General features: G+C 44.4%; 1 protein-coding gene across 7 annotated transcripts in view; it reads left to right on the forward strand.

The window, feature by feature from the left end:
* C2_1H11orf24 (chromosome 2_1 C11orf24 homolog) overlaps window positions 1-16,698 on the forward strand; it is a 300,999-nt gene that overhangs the window by 160,808 nt on the left and 123,493 nt on the right. For 2 of the 7 annotated variants that reach the window (XM_086957818.1, XM_086957823.1), the window contains exon 3: window positions 218-301. The gene's annotated coding sequence lies outside the window, so the exon portion shown is untranslated. Of the gene's footprint in view, window positions 1-217; window positions 302-11,008; window positions 11,076-11,464; window positions 11,599-12,020; window positions 12,048-16,698 lie in introns of those variants that run through there. The other 5 variants (XM_086957819.1, XR_015308516.1, XM_086957821.1 and 2 more) reach the window with 5 other exon arrangements.

Raw genomic sequence — 16,698 nt, forward strand, 5'->3', positions numbered from 1 at the left:
GCACTGGTTAAACGCATGGTGTACAAGATAAATATTCATGAAAACATGCTGGAAAATATATACTGTGTGCTCAATGTCATCTCTGTTTCATTTACCACCATGTTTGCTTAAGGGACGAGAAAGAGGCAAAGGAATGTGTCGTTAATTCGGGCAGGTTGAAAATAATTTCAATTTTGATGCCTTCTGTTTTTTTAATGCACATGTTCATTTTTTCCAGCAGATAAAGTTCGTGGGAGAAGCTGGAATAAATTGTTGAGGGTCTTCTCGATACTGAATTACAGATGGAGCACTTTCAAGTCAGGTAACAAACTTCTGTGCCATACCTTTACATATTGATCTGTATTCCTTTGTATATGAAGAGTTGGCAGCTTCTTAAAGGGCCATATTCCCTACTTATTCTCATCCAAAAACCTCTCATCCTATTGGCCGAGGCCAATGCCGGTTATTCTTGTTGTATTTCATTTACTGCATAATGGATAGCAAATGTAGTTTTTTAATATTGTTTACTGTTTAGGGTTTGTTTTTTCTTTTCGAGACATGTCACTTTTGGATAAAGGTATGTTTCTTTCTTGAGGTTCTGTGTCGTATCATTTCAAAGGTAGAAGGAGATGCTGACTCTAGTGTTGTATGGACTCTGGGAGTGGGCGGGGTTGGTTTGTGATCATGAAATTATGTGCTGACCCTCCCGGAGACCCATTATGGAGCTCCACTCCTCCATCAGCACATTACTCTACATGCAAAAAGAGATGCATGCCGAGCTCATGCGACACTATTCAGTGTTGTATCGGTCATCAGCTGAGGCCACCCCAGAGAAGACTCACATTTTCCTATCTGCACTAGACCTACCGCACCTCACCCCTGAAAACTGAGTGGAGTTTGATTGAGTCGATCCCTCAATAAGAAATTCTGTCCAGTATCCTAGCCCTCGCTACTGGGAAAACTCCACGCCCTGACTGGCTGCCACTTGAATTTTATAAATCTTATGCTACATTGCTCGCTTCGCAGTTGAAAGTTATGTATGAAGCAGTATTATCGTATTCCACCCTTTCAAAATCCCAACGCGAGGCCCTACTCGTCTCTCTCCCTAAACCTGATGGGGGTCCAATTGAACTGGGGTCCTACAGACCGCTTGCACTGCTCAACACGGATTACAAAATCCTGGCAAGGGTTCTGGTGGCCTGCCTGGCTCGTTTAGTTCCGAACATGGTACACTCGGATCAAAACGGATTTGTTCCCGCACATAACACCTCCTTAAATCTCCAGTGCTTTTTCTGCATTCAGGCTTATGCACCACATTTTTGGGCTCGGGCCAGATGCCTAGTATTGGACCTTGAAGAAGGCCTTCAATTCGCTGGAATGGCCATTTTTATTCATGACTACATCAATACGGTCTCCGAGCGCGTTTCATACACTTGGTAAAGTTACTAAATGCAGAGCCCCTCATTAGGGTACGGACTGGCCTGATAATCTCTGAATCGATACTGATTGGCCGCGGCACCCGATAGGGGTGCACTCTCTAGCCTCTACTATTCTCTCCGGCGATTGAACCGCTAGCTGCGGAACTTCACAAGAGGCATAAACTGGGGCATACGGCTGGGCAATTTCCTGCATACAGTATCTCTGTGTGCAGATGATTTACTGCTATACCTCCTGGATGTCCATAATGTGCTGTATGCGATAGCCAAAATATTGCATTATTTCGCAAGGCTGTCAGGCCTTCGGGTAATCTGAAGGAAGTTCTGCCTGTTTCCTTTTGCTCAGGACCTCCCGGATCCAAGCCTAGCCTTTAATGAAGTAGTGGTACCCTGAAAGCCTACCACATTCCGCTACCTGGGCATTCGCATACATCCCTCCTCAAATTATCTACTTGAAGGCAATCTCACGCTGGCGCTGTCCTCCATTTTATCTCAAAGGGTGTTCTCGAAGACGTTATCCATAACCGTGATGGGTCCGATCGCATTATTGTAGATGGTGATCCTTCCCAGACTGTTGTACTATATTTTGAATCTGCCCATTTACATCTCAGCTAAACTTTTACTTAACTTTGAACAAAAATGTGCGAATGTATCTGGAAAACTGGCCGCTCTATGGTAGCATTGAAGAAACTATATGATCCTCTAGATTAGGGAGGGTTAGCAGCACCAAATATGGAATTATATTACCTGGCGGCTCAACTGCAATGTGTGGCCAAATGGTTCTCAGGCCTACAGTTGTCCAACACTGCCACTATTTTGTCGTCCTGGACGATGCCTAATATTCACCCCCTATTTCACCCGATCACGAACACTACTGCACCAGGATCCCTATTACTTGCTGTTGCACACCGCTGCTACCAACGAAGCCTATAAGAAAGGAAGGTGCACTTTGATTGAAGTCAGTCAGGAGACGCACGTTAGCCAAAATATTGTCTTTTTATTAACGTGCCACGCTGCTGCCGGTTTCTATGCCGTATAGGACGTGTGCGTTATTATATAGCTGATTGTTCCAAATTTGAGGAGCACTGTGTGCCCTGGGGCTTCATATTTTGGTTGCCCTTTGATTCTCTTTGAGAAATACATGCCGCTTTTTGCTGACAGTCGTCTGTTCCACATCGGAGTACTTCTGTGTACCTTGGGGCCTTACACTGTGGAAGTCCTATAGATTTACCCCAGAAACATATGGTGTTTTTTGCTGACAGTTGCCTGTTCCATATCTGAGGACTTCTGTGTGCCTTGGGACCTCACACTGTGGAAATTCTATTGATTTACCCGAAGATATATTTGGACTATATGTACTGGACAACCATTATAGGTGACGTCGCACACTAATGGACCTTGGAGTTATTTTGGTTATACCTGTACTTTTGAATTTTGAGTAAGCCCTGGCGAAATTCCTGTGGCTCTAGGGCAGAGGTCTTCAAACTTTTTGATGCCGAGACCCCCTTGTAAAACCTTTTTAGGCGTAAGGACCCCCTTACGACAAAAGATTCTAGAAACTGGTACTCCTCATCCTCAACAACTATCGACAACCATAAATGCGCCTGTTAGACCTCATCACATCCATCCATCCATCATTCATCCACCCACACTTTCACACATCCATCCACCCTTTCATCCTTCCATCCATACGTCCATCCTTTACCTATCCACCCATCTATTCATCCACCCACCTTTTCACACATCCATCCATCCATCATTCATCCATGCAACCTTTTACCCATCCATCCATACATCCATCCTTCATCCATCCACCCTTTCATCCTTCCATCCATACATCCACCATTTCACCTATCCATCCTTCATCCATCCACCCTTTCATTATTCCATCCATACATCCATCCACCCTTTCATCCATACATCCAGCCTTCATCCACCCACCCTTTCATCCATCCAGCCACCCATCATTCATCCCCCCACCTTTTCACACATCCATCCATGCATCCATCATTCATCCATGCAACCTTTTATCCACCCATACATCCATCCTTCATCCATCTACCTTTTTGTCCTTCCATCCATACATACATCCTTCATCCATCCACCCTTTCATCCATCCATCCTTCATCCATCCACCTACCCTTTCATCCATCCATCCATCCATCCACCCATCATTCATCCCCCACCTTTTCACACATCCATCCATACATCCTTCATCCATCCACCCTTTCATCCATCCATCCACCCACCTTTTCACACATCCATCCATCTTTCATCCATCCATCCACCCTTTCATCTTTACATCCATCCACTCATCATTCATCCACCCACCCTTTCATCCATCCATCCACCCACCTTTTCACACATCCATCCATCCTTCATACATCCATCCACCCTTTCATCTTTACATCCATCCACTCATCATTCATCCACCCACCTTTTCACACATCCATCCATTTATCCTTCATCCATCCATCTACCCTTTCATCTTTACATCCATCCACTCATCATTCATCCACCCACCTTTTCACACATCCATCTATTCATCCTTACATCCACCCATCCATCCTTCATTCTTCCATCCATCCATCCATCCATCCATCCTTCATCCTTCCATCCACCCATACATCCATCCTTCATCCATCTACCTTTTTGTCCTTCCATCCATACATACATCCTTCATCCATCCACCCTTTCATCCATCCATCCTTCATCCATCCACCTACCCTTTCATCCATCCATCCATCCATCCACCCACCCCATCCACCCATCATTCATCCCGCACCTTTTCACACATCCATCCATACATCCTTCATCCATCCACCCTTTCATCCATCCATCCACCCACCTTTTCACACATCCATCCATCCTTCATCCATCCATCCACCCACCCTTTCATCTTTTCATCCACCCACTCATCATTCATCCACCCACCCTTTCATCCATCCATCCACCCACCTTTTCACACATCCATCCATCCTTCATCCATCCATCCATCCACCCTTTCATCTTTACATCCATCCACTCATCATTCACCCACCCACCCTTTCATCCATCCATCCACCCACCTTTTCACACATCCATCCTTCATCCATCCATCCATCCACCCTTTCATCTTTACATCCATCCACTCATTCATCCACCCACCTTTTCACACATCCATCCATTCATCCTTCATCCATCCATCTACCCTTTCATCTTTACATCCATCCACTCATCATTCATCCACCCACCTTTTCACACATCCATCTATTCATCCTTACATCCACCCATCCATCCTTCATCCTTCCTTCCATCCATCCATCCATCCATCCTTCATCCTTCCATCCACACATACATTCATCCTTCATCCACCCACCTTTTCTGTGCCTCTCTCATGGGGGTGGGGTCAGTATCTCTCTGTGTCTTCTCCCTTCTTCCTCTGTCATGGGAGGGCATCTCTGTGCTTCCCTGCTTGGGGGGGGGGGGGGGGGGGGGCAGACAGGCTGTATAAACACCTCACGGTGAAGAACAGTTTCAGGCACATTTCTCCTGCACAGGCGCCAGGTATGTGGGACTTGAACCAATGACTGTAATGTCCTTCTGCTGTTTGCTATGTGTGTTTGTAAAGCGCTCTGATACCTACGGGTTAAGCTAGCGCTATATAAAACGTTAAAAATAAAAATAAACCCCACAGCTAAGTCCATTGATTGAACTCAAAGGGCTACAGCCTCCTCCCCCAGACAACCCCCCCCCCCCCCCCACCCCACTCCCCAGCACGTGTAAGTGAGCCTGGCTGAAACAGCTTCGGGACACACAGAAAGGCACACCCGAGTACTTCACAGGTCTTCAGAAGACCTTTACTTGTTAATGAGGCGTGAATTAGGCCTCCACCGTGATCACCCTGCCTCAATCAGCCTGACGCCAGGAACTGCTGCACGCTCCAACAGAATCTGCGACCCCCTTCCCAGGACTCCACGACCCCCCTGGGGGTCGCGCCCCACAGATTGAAGACCTCTGCTCTAGGGTACGAAATGCGTTGGTTGTGTGCCGGTTTTAAAAACAAAGTATGATAATAAAAAGAAGATATTTTGGATAACGTATGTCCCCTGACTGACTTCATTCAGAGTGCTCCTTCCTTTCTTGTGGACTTTATCTAATGACTGACATCCCCCAGCAGCGGATGCCGGTAGTAGCTGCACTTGTACGGTATATATGAAACTGGTGGAACTTAAGTGCTTGACCTTGGTCAGCTGCTGTGTGCTTTTTTGTCTTTTGTAATCCTTACCGACGAAGCCTATACCTGACTTGGTCGGTGATCCCTTATGTGCTTGTGCTGCCAACTATAGGCACACCCAAACATAGTGTCATCACGTCCGGGGCAGAGCTCCTGGCATGTGGCTGGGCTGCACACATTGGACGATATGTACATGATGGTGCATTACTGTCCTATGAAGACCTGGCGGGAGGCGCAGATCTGCCCCTTAGGCACTTTTTACTGCATAATTTGTTACTGGCCACGCTTACACGAGCATGGGACGACCTCGCAACTGAACCACAACCACACTTAGTAGTACAGTATTTACAGGTCATGGGGATGGGTAGCCACATTGTACAGTGGTTAACTGCATCGTTACTGATACACACAGTGCCTCATCTCGCACACTTATGAGCCAGATGGGAGGAAGACCATGATCGTCGTTGCACAGATAAGGAGTGGACATCGATTTTGGCAGGACCCACACACATCGCACGGAACGCCTATACCCAGTGGCACAATGTTGTGCTGCAAGGCTAGCGGATTTCCAACTGTCGACACAGGCACCTGAGGAGGACATTCATGGCTGAGGTAAGGGCAGCAGACTGGGGGATACGAATATTTCCCAACTACTGCAAAGACGTTAGGAACTAGTGTAAACGCGTTATGGATAGCTGATGAATGGGTTGAGTATCATTAAGTCTGTAGACTCAAGTTGGTCACACTAGTTTACAATGAAGTTTTTCTTTTCACATAATCAATAATCTTGCAATGTGCATTCGGTCAAGCTGTTGTAACTGACGCCAGTACGATATATATGTAAAATGCCATAATGACCCTGGCGACTGGGGCAATTGTTTTAGGTAATCCCAGCTCCATATTGAAATTATCATATCAAATTCCACGTAGGAGATGTATACCTTTTGTAACCCGAAGCAGATGATTAATTCCCTACTGTACTGTAATTCGAGCTGTTCACGTAAGACATAACCACAAAAATGGAATAAAGAAAAAATGAAATTGAGTGCGGACTAAACTAGCGCTGGTAGTAGAAAGGATCACTAAGGCTATAATACAGAAAGTGCGAGGATGATGTAGTGGGCGTGTACACCTTTTGTTTTATCTACTGGGCCTTTTGGTTTTACAGAAGATGCTACAGATGCCTGTGTGGCCAATTGGTCCTTGGGGCTCCACTGGCATTTGCCCCACCTCCCCCTATAATCCAAAATGCAGGGATATATATATATATATATGTATATATGTATATGTATATGTATATATGTATATGTATATATGTATATGTATATATATATATATATATATATATGTATATATATATATATATGTATATATTTATATGTATATATATATGTATATATTTATATGTATATATATATATGTATATGTATATATATATATGTGTATATATATATATATATATGTGTGTATATATATATATATATGTATGGCCTCTTAATAAATGTTTTGAACCTGCTACTCACTCGAGTTTGGATTATTGGAGAGCTTTACCTTTAACTGTCTGCTGTGACGCTGTGAGGTCTGCACCCTGCTGCTGCCTGTCATTCATTGACAGGCTGGGACTCCTTTACATGTATATATGTATATATATATGTATATATATATATATATATATATATATATATATGTATGTATGTATGTATGTATATCATGCTCAGGGGGTTGGTCCAAAGGGAGAGACTCACTGATGTCCGGACGCGTTTCGGGTACTTCCCTTATTCAGCGGCATTACAGTCTTTGAAGCACTCGTGACGTACCCGAAATGTGTCCGGACATCAGTCTGATGCTAAATTGTCTGGCGAGGGCGTTTGTTCTTAACAAATAAAGCTGCTGGGGTAAAAGCTCTTTGTGCCCGAGTACGTCTCTACTTTTGGACCAACCCCCCTGAGCATGATGTTTAAGCGGCCGTCCTGCCGCTGAGGAGCACCAGCCCATAAGCGGGGGCCACTAAGTCACGAAGCGAGTGGCTTTACATGTGCGGCACAAAGGTTGGATTGTGAACAAGCTGCGACTCCCGGGGCTCATGTGGATCCTTAATCACAGCATGAATTGCATGGAGCATTCTTAATGGCAAAATTGAAATAATGGACTACGCCTCCCATAAGACAACGTACTGTGCATATATTTCAAAGTCCAACAATCGGCAGCGGAAAATAATGTAATTTAGCAGTAAATGAGGTAAATATCATCCAAATCAGCTGCCAACATGCACACTTTTAGTAAAACCATCGGACTGTGGGACAACAGGTGCAGTGCACAGAAAAAACGCGCTAGGCCAACTGCTGCAGATCCCTTCTTCCAATGCCCAGGCACCAGCAACATATGGTCAGACCCAAGCAGTCGTGCAAAGCACCACAGTATTCAGCCATTAGAATCAGTGCGAAGCCCATCTGCGGGCTTTGAATGCATTCCGATAGCAAATTCATGTGCACAGTGCATCCATTTGTGGACAGATTTCTGCCGAAACTACACTTCCCATAATGCCTCGCACGGACTCATATGGAAGAAGGTGAGAACAGTAAAGTTACAATCCCCTCTTATAGTGATGTGGAAATGGCCGCCCCTGGATTGGCAGCTCATATGAGAAAGGAGGAAACATTGCTCAGTTTATTTAGCTCTAGCAAATGAGGGTCTGGAACGTATTTAAAGCATAAATGAGGTGTTCTCCTGAAGAACAGAAACTGAAACATCCATGTTGTTCACCAATTAAAGGGTGAACAGTGGCTCTTCCTGGAGGCGCGCTCTGTATAGACCTGGGCAATGGGGAAAGTACATGTTTAGTCCAATGATTATAAATACAAACATACATTTACCGTAGTTTAGTGTCCACACAATTTCACATTTACAGGGGTCGACTAAGCATGCAAGAAGTCGACAGGCCACAAGAGAAGCCATGTTAATTTAGGAAAAATGTGACATTGCGTGAATATGGTCTCTACTAAAAATTAACTGTCATTTAATTAATACTTAAATTTCAATGGGAGTTAAGCTTAAGTTTCAATGGGTGCAGCTAGAAACGACAGTATTATTGGCACTAGAGGAATTAAAGGAAATAAATGATAACAAGATGATTTTTAATACAATTTGTTTTTATGCTTCTGGATAGTCTCCAGTACTTTGCAACACGTGACATAACTGTGTTAACCTGGAAGATTTGAAGTACTTGTATAGTGTTGCGATGGACTCTTTTTTTTTTTTTTTTTTTTTTAAGTACCTTAGTTAACAGATGTGTTTCAGAATACCCAAGATTTATTTTTTAGATCTGGCTTCACAACATATTTGTTTCCAGACCTTATGTTACCAATTGCGCTTTAGAAGCACACCTGAGAGCGGGGCGTTGGCTCCACCCACATGTTGGTTACCTTGTGTAGAGCATTCACTTGGGGAGAAGTTGTCTGCTGCCACAACGAAATTGTGCTGGTTTCTGAAGAATGAAGACAAGGTAGGTTTCTTCATAAGAGAAAATTTATTGTCGGTCGTAGTTCAGGGAGAGATCTGAGAACCTGTCTCAGGCAGCATCCCTCACCAACTGCCCCCTCAACATTATCCCCAAGAGCATGGAATTGCCACATGGCAAGGTTCTACTCTCAACACTATCATGAAGTACTACACAGGTCAAGCGGGCAATGCCACTACGCCCTCTTTCAAAGCACATTGTATAAGAGGCAAATGTGCGTTACTTTCCCGGGAAACGCGGGAGATGCACTGCTTCCAGAATTCCAGAGTTTACTTTCATTAATGATTCTTTCTCACAGAAACAATCCCCAATGGTGGTGATTGCACCAGACGTTACACATTTGTAATTCACAAGGAATGGTAAGGGGGGAATGAGCTTTGTAGTCGTGTGAAAGAAACTAGCTTTGAAGCCCCTTTTGTAAATAAAATTGATTAGTGGTTGAACATTTGAAAATATTTTGAACCCTCTTAATTTTTGTGGTGTTGCTTATTTGTCTGGGTTCTCTTCTGTTGTCAAAGATAACTTTTCAGGATGCAGGAGAGATCCTTGGAGTTAATTGAAGGTATTTGCTTTTGCTTCAGTTGATGTTATGGCCTTCTAGATGCCACGCCTAACAATCACTCATTTCTAAAGGTGCCTTATGATGGTGCAGTGTTTATCCAATAAACTTCCTCTGCTCGCTACATCCAAGATTGAATTGCTGGGCTTTCCCAAAGTATTGTGAGCTTTATTTTAAATAATGTAAGAAAACCCTATCCCCCTTTCCACCATTAGGACTAAGGGTGGAGGTGTGGATGTTGTGGGTCTGAATGCAACGGAAACTAAGGAGTGAATTTGTTAAATGAAGACAGGCGTGTATGCAAAAGAAACAATTGATGGACGTAATGCTGGACAATGCAAACATTCACCACCAGTCACAAGGATCTGGTTTATTCCATCATTCTTTTGCTAACACCACCCCAGTTTGAACCCATATGCAAATCAGACTAGACCATGTTCCTTGTGGGAACAGTCCAGCCCGAACTGCCAAGCCAGGTCCTGACTGGATTGGAAACAACCATCCTGGGACCGGTTTCAGGGCATCACCCTTCATCAGCCAGGCTAGCTTGAATTCAGTGGTGTAGTGAGCGGACGGGACCCTTCCCACTTACGGCGACATATGCATTGCATCCTGGGCTCAGTGGGGAGAGGCGGCTGCTTAGAGCCTTTTGTGCACAAATGGTGATAAAACTGTGTGGGGCACTGTGGGCCCCATGCCAGTACTGCATTCATCTATTACTTCCTGAAAGTAAACGCCACACTGGTACCTTTCAGTGTCACATCACAAGATGCTTCTTTGTTTCAATTTAAACATTAGCTGTGACAAAGCACAAAGGATGGGGCAGCTGCAGCTTGTCCATCATTTGACTGGTGACAGACTTCACCCATTAAAATGGCAGATCCAATACTGAAAAGAAAGCCTGCAACCAACTATTAAAATGGTGCTCCAAAAGGTAGGCCTTGAAGTTAAACCAGAAAGGCAATTCACACCTGTTTTCTGGAAGCCATGCATGCACCCTTCATTACCTCATTGTCCGCTCCCTCGCTTCCCTTAACTCTTTCCGCGCTGATGACGGAACCGCTCCGTCATCACCCGCGGTGGCGCTGTGCTGATGACTGAGCGGTTCCGTCATAGCTATCTCGCTGCGCATGCGCGGCGCGGATTCCGCGCCTGCGCTGGGTGTTCCATTGAGCGGGCGGGGCCATGACGGGGCACATTGAACAGGGTTTCTGGTTCAATGTGCTCACTATCATTTGCACAAGCTGATGGCTCACATCCCGGTTTATTGGTCTCCCATTTGTCAACCCCTGTCTTTTCAGATTCTGCACTCTCCTCCGATGAGAAGGGACCTGCGTTGGTGGCTGGACCAAGAGCATATCCTGAAAGGTATCCCTCTTTCCCTTCTAGCTCCCAGGATTGACAATGGATAAAAGTCTGTCATGTTGGGGAGCATGGATCGGGGGTACATCAGATCAGAGGCTGTTGGTCCCCATCTCAGGGCAGGAGGTCTTCGAATTAGAAAGAACTAGAATCAGTCAGTTTGTCTCTGAAGGCTTTCTCTCGGTATCTGAAGGGGCAGTTGTTCTGATTAGGACAGACCATGTTACAGCAAGGGCTTATGTGAACAGGTAGAGGGGACCTGGTCTCTGTCTTTAGCAAGGATTGAGGGCAAGTTGTTGGCAGTGTCTGCAATTCACATTCAGAGCTTCTCCAATACTCTGGCAGACAATCTCAGCAGGGTGATTACATTGTCAGTGGATTTTTGTCTTCAACAGGAGCTGTTTGTCGATATTACAGATCAGTGGGGAGCCAAGGTGATGGATCTTTTTCGAGCTCTCTCAATTCCAAAGTGCTGATGTTTTGCTCAAGGACCCAGGAGGTGTGAAGTAATCAAAAGAAAGCTGGAACAGTAGGTTCTTTATGTTACTTTATTAAGATGTTAAGTTAAGATGATAACCCCATCAGGAGCAGCTGTCCTGCTGCTCAGCCCTCACTCAACTGACATTCATAACATACTAACATTCCACTCATCCAACATTCTACAACACATGCATTCTAGCTGAGCAGCAGGGAGACTCAAGATACAACATATCTCCCTTCGTTATAGGGGAAAGAATTGCATAGTGAACAAATAAGATAATGACCACATGTTAAGTACACGTAGTCACAAACTTAAAACAATGCACAAATAAAACATATGCAAATATGCAACACCATTCTACCAATGAACTTACAAAGAAGATACATCCTGAATCGCTATACCACGATTCACCAAACATCAAAAGAAAACAACCCGAGGCACTATGTAACGCCTCAATCCTCGTCGCCAAATGAAGTAATCAAAAGAAAGCTGGAACAGTAGGTTCTTTATGTTACTTTATTAAGATGTTAAGTTAAGATGATAACCCCATCAGGAGCAGCTGTCCTGCTGCTCAGCCCTCACTCAACTGACATTCATAACATACTAACATTCCACTCATCCAACATTCTACAACACATGCATTCTAGCTGAGCAGCAGGGAGACTCAAGATACAACAAGGTGCATTGAGGTCTTCTTTACACCTGCCCTACCTTTCCGCTCATTCTCAGGTTCCTTCTCAGGGTGTGGTTGGGAGAGAGCATCTGTCATTCTGATTGCCCCAGCCTGGCTCCTCTCCTTTTGGTTTCCTTTTCTAGTGGAGATGAGGCAGGAGGAGGAGTGATTGTTCCCTCCCCCTGTTGTTCCAAGTGTAGCAGGATGTTCTGTCCAGGATGAGGTTAGCGGCCTGGAAGTTGGAAGGCTAGGCTTGCTGCATAAGGGGGTTATTTCTGGCTAATTTGACTCCAACTATGCAGGCTTCTAGGCTCTCGTCTACTAATAAGTCTTACTTGCGGTACTGGTGTTCCTTTAGTAAGTGGTTTCAGAGTAAGGGATTGAACTTATTTGAGGTGATGTTTCTTCAGGATGGGGCCCCTTTGGGTTTGAAAGTTGCCACCCTTAAGCTTCAATGGGCAGCTATTAAAGATTTTAGACGTTCTTGGATCATTCTGTCCGATATGTAAAGTTTAGTAGGTTGTCTGTTCAATCGTTTGAAGAATGTTCTTCCTTCTCCTAGTAGGCTCTTCCTTTCTTGGGATCTAACCTTGATTTTGGATGAATTGATGGCTCCTCCGTTTGAGCTCCTGGACTCCGTTGATATCATGTTATTGTCCCTTAACACCATGGGTGCAGTGCAGATTCACCCTGTGCGCTGACCATCATAGATTACCATTGTTCATGACGAGCTGAGATCGTCATGAGCATCGAAGGGGTTAAGACGTTCTTTTTGTTGGCTGTTTAATTGGCTAGGCCTTTAAGTGAGCTGGGCGCTTTATCTTTCATCCTTTTGTCAGATTTTTGATGATAGTCACTTTGAGGCCTCTTCCGTCCTAATGTTGACCCCCAGTTTCATATGGACCTGAAGTAGATTTTGCCCTCCTTTTTCGAGTTTCTTTTTTCTGAGGAGGAAATGTGGCTGTATTGTCTGGATGTCAAGAGAGCTCTTCTATGTTTGGATTGGATTGCTCTTATCCGGCTTTCCGATTCCCTGTTTGTGAATTTTGGACCTGTGATTAAAGGGTTTAAGCCTTCCACTTCTTTGTTGAGTCAGTGGGTTCAGACATTCATTTCTCTGGCCTGAAAGGCTTTGGGTCAATTTCTCCTTAAGGGGTTCAGGGTAGATCTGCGTACAAGGTCTGTGTCTACCGCATGGGCTGAGATACAAGGGGCTTCCATTGCTGATATGCGCAGGGCAGCCACCTGGGCATCCCCATTGACTTTTGCCTCTCATTATAGGATTGTTCAGGAGGATGAACTCTGAGGTATTTGCGTCTCCGGTGTTGGCCACTGAGATTTATGAATAGTGGTTCATTATTTTGTCATTTGTGTCTAATAAACATGAGTTTGTGCATTGTCTTTTTGGTTGTCCTGTTTGGCTTTTTACCTCTCAGTGCAGTAATGAAGAGCAGCCAGGAAGGGGACAACAAGTTAATGCTTCAATTACTTACCGGTAACTGCTCCACTCAGAGTACTCTTCCCTTGCCTCTATTTGTTACAACCCCTCCCTCCCAGGTAGTCTAGACCAACCCAAATTGGTGTTGTCTGGATACGTGGTATTTAAAGGATGGTTTGGGGTAGGGGTTGTTAGGTCGAGCCTCAGCAGCACATGCGCTACTCTGCGAGCCACCCATATTTGTCATTGGCTTGTGTCATTGTCGTTCGTAAATGCTGGCTTCTGATTCGTTGTTAGGCTTGTTAGTCTATCCTTAGTACCACCTTGTCTTCATTTATTACCTCTCATGACGACTGGCCCTTTTACTTTGGTTGATACATGGTATGGCTTATTTAGTCTGCAAGCACTACTTTATTTAATCATTTAGTCCTGCAGATTCATGTTTTCCTGCGTGAGACACCTTCAGGTTCCAAAACGGCAGCAGCTCATTTCTTGTTATGTGCAGCTGCCAAAATTAACACTTACCCACGGATGGCGCCTGCTGCTCACAGCCCCGCATCTCCGTCCTGCCTATGTTGCTCATCCTTGCATTTCACGTGCTTTACTTCATTTTGTGTTTAACCGCATCGCTGCTGCAGTGATTTTTGCGCTGTGCAGCTTTTTTCGCAAAACCGTTTTACATGACGAGCTCAGCTCGTCATCAGCACACGCCACCCGTGGCTGATGACGAGCTGAGTTCGTCATCAGCATCGAAGGGGTTAACAGCAGTCCGCTCTGCGCCCAGGGCTCGGACAGGCTGCAATTCTGAGCTCATTATCTCCCCACCCCGTCCTTGCATAAATGTGGCAGCCGTCCGCTTTTGTTGGGTTCAGCATACGAGTGCTGCAACTACCCCCCCCCTGACAATCCCCCCTCTCCCCCAAATACATACATTGCTTGGTATTTAAAGGCATTGTGAAAGTTAGGAGAAAAAATATATAATTATGCGGTGCTGTACGTCTTAATTGTAGCAGTGTATAACTGTAGTTTTATTTTTCTCCTAACTTTGGTTGTGACAACATCGCAGCCTGCAAAGGGCGCAAATGCAGCATTTGCAATGCAAAAGGTGTCGCAATTGCGATAGTTTAAGCTATTGGCATTGTAAATGACAATGCCTTTTATTTATCTGTTTTAAAAAATACATTGTCACTTACAATGCCAATAGCTTAAACTCTCGCAAATACGAGACCTATTGCATTGCAAATGCTTGTTTTTATTTGTGAAAGAATCATGTGGTGTGGGTGTCGCAGCATTGCCTCAATATAGTAATGAATAGAAGCTAGGTAAGAGGACTCGTAGTAAAGCGATTACCGGTAAGAAATTGATGCAAAAATACATACCTTACAACGTCTGTCGAGGTTAGTTAATGACCACACTGCAGTGTTAGTCAAGAACAATGTGCTTCAGATATATTTATAACCATATTATGTCTTTCAGTTACTTCTGTCCGTATAGCTGTAAATGTACCTTCCAAGCAAACACACCTTCGGCCAGTTCTGACTTTTAAGCAATTGCCCTTGCTTTCTGGAAAAAGTTACTTCTGATTTTGACATTACAGGCATAGATTGACAATTCTACCATGCATAGCAGCCTTGATTATATAAAATGCATGTTTCTCTTTTGTAGGATCACAAATAAAATACATATGATAACATATATTGGTGAGTTTCTTTGTACATTTTTACAAAACGTGTCACAACTAATGCCATTTCTGGGAAATGTTTTGGTGCAAGATAGGCATAATAATTCTTTTTATTGCTCGACTCGTATTCATGGATTTTCGAGCTAAGGCGATACCATGGCTCGTCTTTTACCGTGAAGTGTGTGGCTTGCCCACATCTAACCCAGAGGAATTCTTGAGAACATCCATGCAAGGTTTGAAAATAAAGTGCGAAGTCAGCAAGAGAAGAGCTCACCGATACTGACCTGGCTAGGACAAGTGCTCCAATGGATGTCCATTAGTTTTGCTGCAAATTGCAAATGTTTGCATCATGCGAGTTTGAGGCAGCTAACGCACAGGGTGTGCGCAAGTTTCAGTGTAGCCACTAGATGGCGCAGTTTTGTCACGTACCAGGCTCACTTACTCTTTAGTTTAGGATCGTCGGCGATGCAAACGAAGAAAGGACGTTTAAAGGACAGCTCTTACGTTACCTTTACGTTGCCTTTATTGGGGAGCTTAATGTACTCTTGTACTTGTCCAAAAAAGGACGTGTTTCTGACAGTAAAACATGCAATCATATTCATCCAGTTCGGTGCTGGCAAGTTTTGTATTGGCCTTATGTGTGACAGTCCCATGTTTTTCTGTGTGCATATGTGTGACATTTCAGTGTCTTTAGCGTGACACTGAGTGACACTTAATCAAAAGTACATAAAATCAGTTGTTTCCATTTAATGAGAGAATATTAGACTCTAGTTCTTATGATGTAAAGTTATGGTATCGAGGAAGTGTTGAAACACCTTAGAACGAACGTACTTTTGGCTGAATAGTCGAGCAGGTTATAGGGTGTTGGTATTGTAGGGCATCTTCGTAGGTCCTAGGCTGCAGCCTCCACTTTCACTCTCCCTTGAGCATGTCTCTTGACTGATCAACAGAGTAATCTCTAGGTTGTAATTTGACTTTGCATTGTGCCATCTCTGAGCATGTCCTGTCGAGCCCTCTCTCTCGTTTGTGATCTCTTTCTGTTTCAGACGATGCCTCAGTCTGTTTAACGGAGCAGTCGATCTTTGTGTTGTGGTTTCAGTTTGGACTGTGTGGTCTCGGAGCCTGTCCTGTGAAACACTCTCCTTGTCTTACGGTGTCACTCCTATTATGCAATCTGTCCGTTAAATGGGACCTCACACTATATTCTATTTTTTTTTTAACTGAACTGCAGGGAAGCCTCTTATACGGTCGTGGAGGTCACCTCCTCCATGTGATTTCATTTTAACTTCTGCAGCTTGGGGAACCAGTATGCAATTTCATTCTAACTTATGCAGCCTCTGAACCAGTCCTGGAAGC

This window comes from Lissotriton vulgaris, chromosome 2_1 (assembly GCF_964263255.1).
Source record: "Lissotriton vulgaris chromosome 2_1, aLisVul1.2, whole genome shotgun sequence".
Classification (NCBI taxonomy): domain Eukaryota; kingdom Metazoa; phylum Chordata; class Amphibia; order Caudata; family Salamandridae; genus Lissotriton; species Lissotriton vulgaris.